The sequence below is a fragment of the Octopus bimaculoides genome, chromosome 3 (assembly GCF_001194135.2).
Source record: "Octopus bimaculoides isolate UCB-OBI-ISO-001 chromosome 3, ASM119413v2, whole genome shotgun sequence".
In the NCBI taxonomy this organism is placed as follows: domain Eukaryota; kingdom Metazoa; phylum Mollusca; class Cephalopoda; order Octopoda; family Octopodidae; genus Octopus; species Octopus bimaculoides.
Genome location: NC_068983.1, coordinates 166,554,834 through 166,564,808, shown reverse-complemented (window position 1 = coordinate 166,564,808; position 9,975 = coordinate 166,554,834).

Genomic DNA, 9,975 nt, shown 5'->3' with positions numbered 1-9,975 from the left:
GTTTTTCTTCTCATTTTTTTCTCATATTTTCTCATAGTCCAGCATCCTGGTTTTTAAATAAATCTAATAGGTCAACTGAGCCTGAAAGATTGCTCGAAGATACATGGCATGTTATCTAAATCTGCCAATTTAATGTATCTTAAAAGCATGAAACTATTTGTAACTCTATTGTAAGAGTCATTAAATTGTGTTCATTAAATTGACATATACATACATGCATATATATATATATATATCATCATCTAACATCTGCTTTCCATGCTGGCATGGGTTAGATGGTTTGACTGGAACTGGTAAGCTGGAGAGCTGCACCAGGTTCCTGTCTGATTTGGCAACCTAATAGTGACAGTTATTTTGCTAAATTCTCCATTATTTTCAAAATTGATTAAAACAAACACAGTGTCTTTCAACAGAGCTATGATAAAAAACTGTCATTTGTCAACTCAGTCAACAGGCTTCTATCAAAAAGATTTTTTTTCTGTCTACCAAATCTACTCACAAAGCTTAGAGTAATTTCCAGAGCTGCAATAGAAGACACTTGACCAAGGTGGCATGCAATAGGACCGAACTGAAAACCTTGTGGATAAGAAGCAAACTTCTTGACCATTAGCCATGCCATCACCTTTGGTTACAGGAATCAAACTCTACCTCCAGAGAATGACCAAAGCACTAAACATATAACGTATCTGTGATTACTAATTAAGAAAACTGACAATCCAGTCGCTGTTATTGTGTCCTTCAAACTAATACGGACAAGTCATTCTCTTCTCACGGCATTCTTCTTTATTATGTTATTGGACAACACTTAGTGTGTCTTTGTCATTCTGCGTAAGGTGTAGATATTATAGTACAACACTTAGTGTGTCTTTTCCATTCTGTGCAGGGTAGACATGTTATTGAATGTCTCATATTTTACAACAAGCCATGAATCAATTTGGGTTTTTTTTTGTTGTTTTTTTGTATTCTGAGGACCTAATTGGAACAATGGTGGTTTTGTTCCATCCTTAATTTAATTCAAAGAAAACTGAAATATTAAAAAGGATCAAATACACCCCACTTTACATATTCCATGCAAATTTATTCTGAAAAACAAACAGAAAAAAACAAAATTACTGTTATTTATTGCTAAGGCTAACATAGTTAAGTGCTTTCTCCTCTTCTTTGTCCTTGTCATCAATGTCGTTGTTGTCATCATTCTCATCATCATTGTCCATCAACATCATCATAATCATCACCTTATCATTGTTGTCATCATCATCATCATCATTAACACCACCATCAATGCCATTGTCACAATCACCCCCACTACCACCAACACCACCAACACCACCACCACCACCAACACCACCACCAACACCACCACTGCCACCACGGCCACCACTAACAACAATAACGCCAACATGATTATTAGCGCAAGACATTTCTAAAGTTCAGCATGTGACTCCATTGACTTGGTTTTGCAGAATTTCAACAAAGAATCCTTGTTTCTTACTTTGGGAAGTCATTCTTTCTGAAGCAAGAGAAATTTCAAGAATGGAAAAAGCAGAATAAATTATACATACATACATACATACATACATACATACACACACACATACATACTTGTATGTACATACATACATACATACGTGTATGTACATACATATGTGTATGTACATACATGCATACATACATATATATATGTACATACATACATACATGCATACATATATATGTACATATATATATACATATATAACCATATGTGTGTATATACCAATGCATACACATACATACACTGCATATAAACAAATAAGAAAATACTATACACACACATATGAAGATACCCATACACATACCCATCTATATGTAAATGTGTATTTCTTTATACAACTGTGTGTGTGTAATATATATGCACACACACACGCACACACACATATATATGGTTGACTACATGTGTAAGTGTGTGTATATATATATATATGATATATATATACATGTATATATATATTCCAGGTGCACATTTTGCTTACACCAAGTCCTTTTAATCAGGAACTCAGGTGTAACAAAATGAAAACATTTCACCTACATTATATGACATAAAAATATTTTGTGAGTTTTCTGTTAGATTACAGTTATTTATGAGCCATTTCCATGGAAACTTACAGGTTAAGGAATAAAATCAGGAATAGTTGTATAATAAAAACCAAAACTAAATGCTGAAATTTTCAAAAAATTGGCAGGTAAATATATTTATTGGTAATTTTCTTTTCTTTTTTCATAAATGTATTGAAACTAGCTAAAACCAGAGTGTTGGTGGATGGAGCGGAAGGAGAGGAGCAATAACGAAATGGAGAATTATTAAAGAACTCGAATGTTACCTGTTGTATGACAGATGACTTTCGAAGTATAATTTTGCTTCAGTGGACGAAATCAGGATTTATGGCATACATCATCGGTGGCAGGGGTGGCAGCAGCAGCATCATCGTCGTCATCGTCGTCATCATCATCATCATTTTAACGTCCACTTTTCCATGCTTGCATGGGTAGAATGGAGTTTATTTGAGGCAGTCATCTGTTTCCAAACAAGGTAAAGCCACATTTTAGCAGAAAATTGAAAATGAACAACACTGCTCGTATGACAGTGACACTTATTTACGACTCTATCACATGACGACAAGATAAAAAGACATAAACGTACGCACACCTACACCATACATACTTGTGTAGCATTCACTACTCAGTGCCTGCCACCAAGTCCAGTATGTGCACTCATCTTGCACATGTCAACTCTGTCTCTGTGTCTCTTTGTATGTCTCTGTGTCTACTTTTCATCCCCCTCTATCTGTATGATGTAAGGCCTGACCAAAGAGAGCAGTTGACCAACAAACCAACCAATATTTATTTCAGTCATTATAATAAAAATAAACAAAAAATATATATATATTGGGTTGTCTGGAAAGTTCATGCCAATTTATAGTAGCTTACCTTTCGACTTATTTTAGAACATAGTTGAGTCCATAAAATAGAATTTGACTACACCTCCATTTAGAGCACAGTTTAAGCTATCTTTTCGTAGAAGAAGGTCTATGTTCCTATAACCTGTGTTAATTCTGTAACCCTTTAAAATGGAAGATAAGAAAGTTCATTTTCCTGTAAAGGGTAAAATGCCTCACAAGCAACCAAAGAAATATGCGCAGTTTATGGTGATGTTTCTTTATCCAAAAGAACTGTACAGAAGTGGTTCGCAAGGTTCCGAGCTGGAGATTGTAGCCTTATTGATAAAGAGCAATTAGGCAGACCATCCACTACAGATGATGACCAAATCAAGTCATTAATTGAGAATAACCCACATTGCACATCCCAAGAATTGGCAGAAAGCCTCAGCCTATCAAAATCCGTTGTTCATGAGCACCTGGTAAAGCTTGGGTACACAAATCGCTACGATGTTTGGGTACCACATGAGTTGAGTGAGAAGAACCTTTTGGATCGCATTTCCATCTGGGATTCACTTTATAAACGGAATGAAAACGCGCCTTTTTTAAAGCAAATTGTGACAGGTGATGAGAAATGGATTATCTACCGAAATGTTCAGAGAAAGCGATCCTGGAAAAGTGAAATGAGCCACCCTTAGCCACCCCAAAAGCAGGTCTTCACCCTAAAAAAGTCTTGCTTTGTGTTTGGTGGGATTGGAAAGGAATTATGTACTATGAGCTTCTCCCAAGTAACCAGACAATTCATTCTGAGAAATACTGCACACAACTGGACAAGTTAAAAGCAGCAATTCAAGAGAAACGTCCAGAATTGGCCAACAGGAAGGATGTTGTTTTCCAACATGATTATGCAAGACCACACGTTTCTTTGGGAACCAGACAAAAATTGCTGCAGTTCGGCTGGTATGTTTCCCCACCCTCCATATTCACCAGATATTGCTCCTTCGGATTTCCACTTATTCAGGTCTCTGCAGAATAGTCTTAATGGTAAAAAATTCATTTCCTTGGATGACGTAAAAAGATACCTTGATGAATTCTTTGCCATGAAACCACCTCAATTCTGGGAAGAGGGTATTTTCAAGTTAAAGGAAAGATGAAGACGCATTGTGCAACAAAATGGTTCATATTTGGTTGATTAAAAATGTAATGGCAAGTATTTATTGACCTTTCTCTTTTCTTTAAAAATCGGCAAGAACTTTCCGGACAGCTCAATAAAATTCATCAAAAATTTAAAATGTCAAAAATAATGAAAATAAAAAATGCATTTACTGTGTATATTCTTTGAACATTTCAAAAAGTTAGATATTTATAGAACAAAACAGCATCTCATTAAAAAACATTTTAAATATTGAATGTGACACAAGATTTTTAATGATTTGTCACAAGACTATTTTTATATTTGGCAACCATAAATGAGTTCTTTTGACAGCAGGAGACCATGTCAACAACCTGGATTATTTGTTACTTTTTGTTTCAATGATACTAATTAACTAATGTCTTTATATCATGACCAACTATTTGTAGTCATAAAGGTATGAGAAATAACCTACAAATGAAATAAATACTTCATTAACAGAAAGTGAGATTGTTGTTGCACCATCAAGAATTTTAATGGGATAAAACCTAAATGCATTTCTGCAGTGGGTCACAGCCTCTACTTTCATCATTATCATTGGCATCATCATCAACATCATCATCATCAGTATCGTTGACATCATCATCATCATCATCGTCATCATCATCGTCATCATCATCGTCATCGTCATTACAGTTATTTTGCTAAATTCTTCATTATTTTCGAAATTGATTAAAACAAACACAGTGTCTTTCAACAGAACTATGATAACAAAACTGTCATCTGGCAGAGTGATGTAGATGCCTTTGATGAGAACCCAATAGCATTCGAAAATCGATCGAGGTTGTTCAAAATAATGGTGGTGCATCAGCATGATCGCAGCTCTGAGCTGAAACTATACTAAAATAAAAAAAAATTGTCAACTCAGTAATTTAAGATAAGAGTTTCACCCATGTACACAATGCAATGAAGATGATGAGATACGAACTGCTCCCCATGGCACATCTTATGCTCCCCATGGCACATCTTATGCGCCCCATAGCACATCTTAAGTTCCTCATCGTACATCTATCTCTGATCTGTTTTTATGGCTGTTTATATCATTTCGATTAATAATCAAAACCTGAGCCACGTATTCAACGTATTGATCTGGGAACACCTCAAAAGCCCTCAACTGGAACCAAAATTTGCCCTTTTAGAAAATGAGAAATGAGATTGTGTGATACAGATGCTTTTCTTTAGTGAAATACGTTCAACCAGGAATCCTTATTTTGCTGGTTCTAATGTAACATGTCTGTTATTCAGTCATTGATTGCTATGGTGAATGGAATGAGTTTTTGGTTTCTTTTTTTCTGCAGACAGCAATTGTGAAAGATTTCTTAATAACAGGTTAATAACTTTTGAGTACAACATTTCCTGTGACTTGTTGTTAACTGAATTTAAATAGTTTCTCAGCATCGAGCAGACGAAGTTAATCAAACAAGGAGCCAAAGTGTTGATAATTTGTGAGATCAGAACGAGATGTTTGAAATATGCACATTACAGCGAGTGCCGTTGCAATGTGGATACACATCACAAATATTATACTCATTGGTATTTTAATCTAAGGCTGTTCCATGTGTGTGTCTACACACACACACACACACACACACACACACACACATGCATGTACACAAACATATATATATGTATATGTATGTGTTATAGTCAACCAGTTTAAATTGTTTCATGCAAAAGACATTTTTTTTAGAAAGAAAAAGCAAGTTAGAAACCTAAACACAATTGTTTTGTATCTTTTGAAATTGAAATTATTGAAGAAAATAGAAATATTTTTTGATGGAGAAAAGGAGGGAATTACAACTGAGTGAAACATTTTGTTATTCTCTATTCATTGTGCTTTGTCTACAAAACTCTAATGCTTTGCTTTTACCATATTTATGTTGAAATACATTGTTTTGCTTCGGTTAGTCTTGAAAATAAGAAAGAATGTACCAAAATATCTTTGCTGTTTCTAAGCTTGTGTTTGGAACATAAATTAACAGGAAGTTTTGATGGAATGGTTTAATTAAGATTACTTTAAGACAGGAAGTCTGTATTGTAGGAGCAGGAATGATTTCAGGAGGATTGGAGTCAAAAGAATCAAACATTTGTGTAATCAAGAACGTTTTCCAATGACCATGGAGTAGAAGATGAAAATGTTATGGGCAGCACAAGGATTCTCTTCAAACTATTCATTTTCTTTGCATATAGTTCCAGATGCTCTGTAAAGAGGCAATACGTTAGGCTGATATACTTCCTGGGGGATGGTCACTTACCATTCAGATTTCTTTAACAGAAAAGACAAAAGATTTACAGAAAATATAAGCATCATCACAGAAATGCTATCATCTTGATATATTCTCCTGTAAAAGTGTATTATATCAGTGATAATAGAGCCAGTTGCTCTTGTATTTGGTGGCCCATGATGAAGTCAGATTGTCTGTTGATACGATAAAGGTAAATGGGACTTGAGTTACTCAAAGGGACTCAAGTATCCATGAAAAAGGGAACGGAATGAAAAGATTTCTTGTAACCTTGCCAGTCTTTGACCAAGTACCTCTGGTACTGCTGCACCTCTGACATCACAGTTTTGTTAATTAAAAGTTAATTAAAAGCAGGTGTGTATGTATGTATGTATGTATGTATGTATGTATGTATGTATGTGTGTGTGTGTTTCTGTATGTATGTGCATATGCATGTATGTGTGTGTGTATATGTATGTGCATGTATGTGTGTGTGTGTGTGTCTGCATGCATGCACTCATGCACATGCATGCAGATACACACACATTCATACATACATAACATAAATGCATACACACACACACACACACACACACATACACATAAGCTTCGTTCAGTTTCCATCTGCCAAATCCACTCACACAGCTTTGGTCAGCCTTGGGCTATAGAAGAAAACACTTTCTCCACAGTGCCTTGCAGTGGGATTGAACTTAAAACTGCATGGTTGAGAAACAAGCTTCTTTACCACACAGCCACTCCTGCACCTCATGCATTTAACAACTGCAGTCGATGATGACCTGAATAATGGATTAACTCAAATAATTCCATTGTGTTGGTCCCGCTGCCATTTTAAATGATGCTTCTAATAATGTTGAATGAGATTTACTGGCATAAATTCATCAACTGATGACAGCCATAATAATCTGCAAACAAAGAATGCCAGCATTGAAAAGATATCCATCCTCTTTCTCTTTTCTCCATGTCACAGAACAAGAAGATAAAACAACTCTGGAATTGTGATAAGCTAAAGCTACACAGAAATGGTAAAGTTAATTTCTTAGTTGAACCAGTCCATTTCACTTAGTCTTTCATATCTGGAATTTCTTTCCATATTCAATAACCGTGACAGAAATGGGTTCTGCTTGACTGACTTGGCTGACTTTCCTGTTATACACAGTCTGAAGATGAAGTCTTTGATGATGACCTAATGATCCCAGGGTTAGGCTCTATGAATAGATTGTTCTACATTTTTGTTATATGGGTTTCTAGAGAAGTGGGGGTGGGAATACATTGTCTAAAGCTTCATTAGGGTTTCCAGTTTTTTTTTCTTTTTGCATTTTTAGTGTATGCAGATAGGATATTGATTCCAGCACCATTGATAGAAGAACACAAACCATTCCTGCTATTCCTGCTTTGGGTGTTTAGCTTGAAACCAAAGTGACTCAGTGAGTTATGACTCATTTTAATATAGAAATATATAACAACTTTTCCACAACATTTTTACAATGTCTTCCAACAGAGAACAGCATATGCAAATTATTTTCTGCTGGCTGCTTGTGAGTCCATGCACTTTCTGGTTGGTTTGTTGGCGCCTAACCCAGCAAAACACCTTTATGCTTTGGTAGTTGAAGTGAGAGGTGAAATCCTACAATACAGGAGAGACAGTCTTTTGTCAAATTGTGAAATGAGCTCAAAGTAATTAAGCAACAGAAATGCTAATTGAATGTTTGATCTGTTTACTGTAGTATGGAGCAGCTCCAACTGGTCTGCAAACAATGGACTTGTTAGAATCTCTCTTACAAAGATTACAGATTTATGGCCTACGTCTATTATTGTTGTGGATTGTAGTGATAATGATGATGAATAATGATGATGACAACAGTGATGATGATGATGATGATGATGATGATGATGATGATGATGATGATGATGATGATGATGAGGATGATGATGATGATGATGAGGAGGAGGAGGAGGAGGAGGAGGAGGAGGATGGTGGTGATGGTGGTGTAGTGACAATGATGATAATGATGGTGGTGGTGGTGGTGGCGGCAGTGGTGTGGTGACATTGATAATGATGGTGGTGTTGGTGGTGTGGTGACAATGCTGATGATGAAGATGACAATGACAACAACTTAATGAAAGAAACTAACATTTAAAATATTTGTTAATGATAGAATGCTCAAAACAGCGATTACAAACGCTAATGAAATATTTTCATTTAAAACAGTTCTGTTAATTTCCTACCGTTCATGTGACATTTTTGCTTTTAAAACACATTTTCAAAATAAAAAAACTTGAAATGGTCACCTATTTTTGGTAAGTTGCATTCTGGAAGAATTGAGAAGAATAAGAAGAAACTAATGGGAAAAAAAAAACCTGATGGATTTGATTGGTTTTATTATGTTTTTTTTTTTTGTAGTTTTGTTTTACATATTTGTTTGTCTTTCATAGATTTTATTGTAAAAGTATTTCCATCTTCAACATTCATTTTGCTTTTTTCTTTCTGGCTGCCATTCTTTGAATGTTTTAACAAAATCCAATCAAATTATCTTTTATGGATGTTGGATTCCTTTTACCTTTTTCGTCTTTTACCTGTTTCAGTCATTAGAGTGTGGCCATGCTGGGGAAGTGCCAAGAAGAAGTTTTAGTCAAAGGAATTGACTCCAGCACTTTTTACTTCTTCTTTCAAGCTTGGTACTTATTCTATTATTCTATCGACTTACCCCCTCCCCACGAAATTACTGGCCTTGTGCCACAATTGGAAACCAATAAAGCATCAAAGCTGGCAGAATCGTTAGCATAGCTGCACCAAATGCTGAGCAGCATTTCATCTGCCTTTACTTTCTGAGTTCAAAGTTCACCAAGACTCACTTTGCCTTTCATCCCTTTCAGGGTTGACAAAATAAGTACCAGTCATGTACTGGAGAGCAATGTAATCAACTTCCCTCCTCCCCCAAAACTGTTTTGTGCCAAAATTTGAAACAAGTATTACCTGTGGCGGTAAAAGTATACTTCCAAAGTTACTCATCATCATCTGTGTGTGTGTGTGTGTATGTATGTGCATGTGTGTGAGTGTGTGTGTGTGTGTGTGTGTCTGCATGCATGCACTCATGCACATGCATGCAGATACATTCTTTCATTCTTTTACTTGTTTCAGTCATTTGACTGTGGTCATGCTGGAGCACTGCCTTTAGTTGAACAAATCGACCCCAGGTCTTATTCTTTGTAAGCTTAATACTTATTCTATGAGTTTCTTTTGCCGAACTGCTAAGTTAGGGGACGTAAACACACCAACATCAGTTGTCAAGTAATGGTAGAGGGACAAACACAGTCATACAAACATATACATGTATGTATATATACATGTGAACAGCCAGTGAACAGCATTTGACGATACCGGTATGACTTTGAATCTCATTAACAATTCAAAATGATGAATTTAATTCCACTTAATTCTACCTCAGTTTATCTAATTCTATTTATTTATCGTTACTTTTCATAAAAAAGCCTTTATTTTTTTTTATATCTAATGTGCATTTTCGATTTTTTTCTTCTTACTTTCCCCATATCTTTCCTCATGTAGTTTCTGTTTTCTTTTTGAAACATATTTCTATTATATATATATATATATATATATATATAT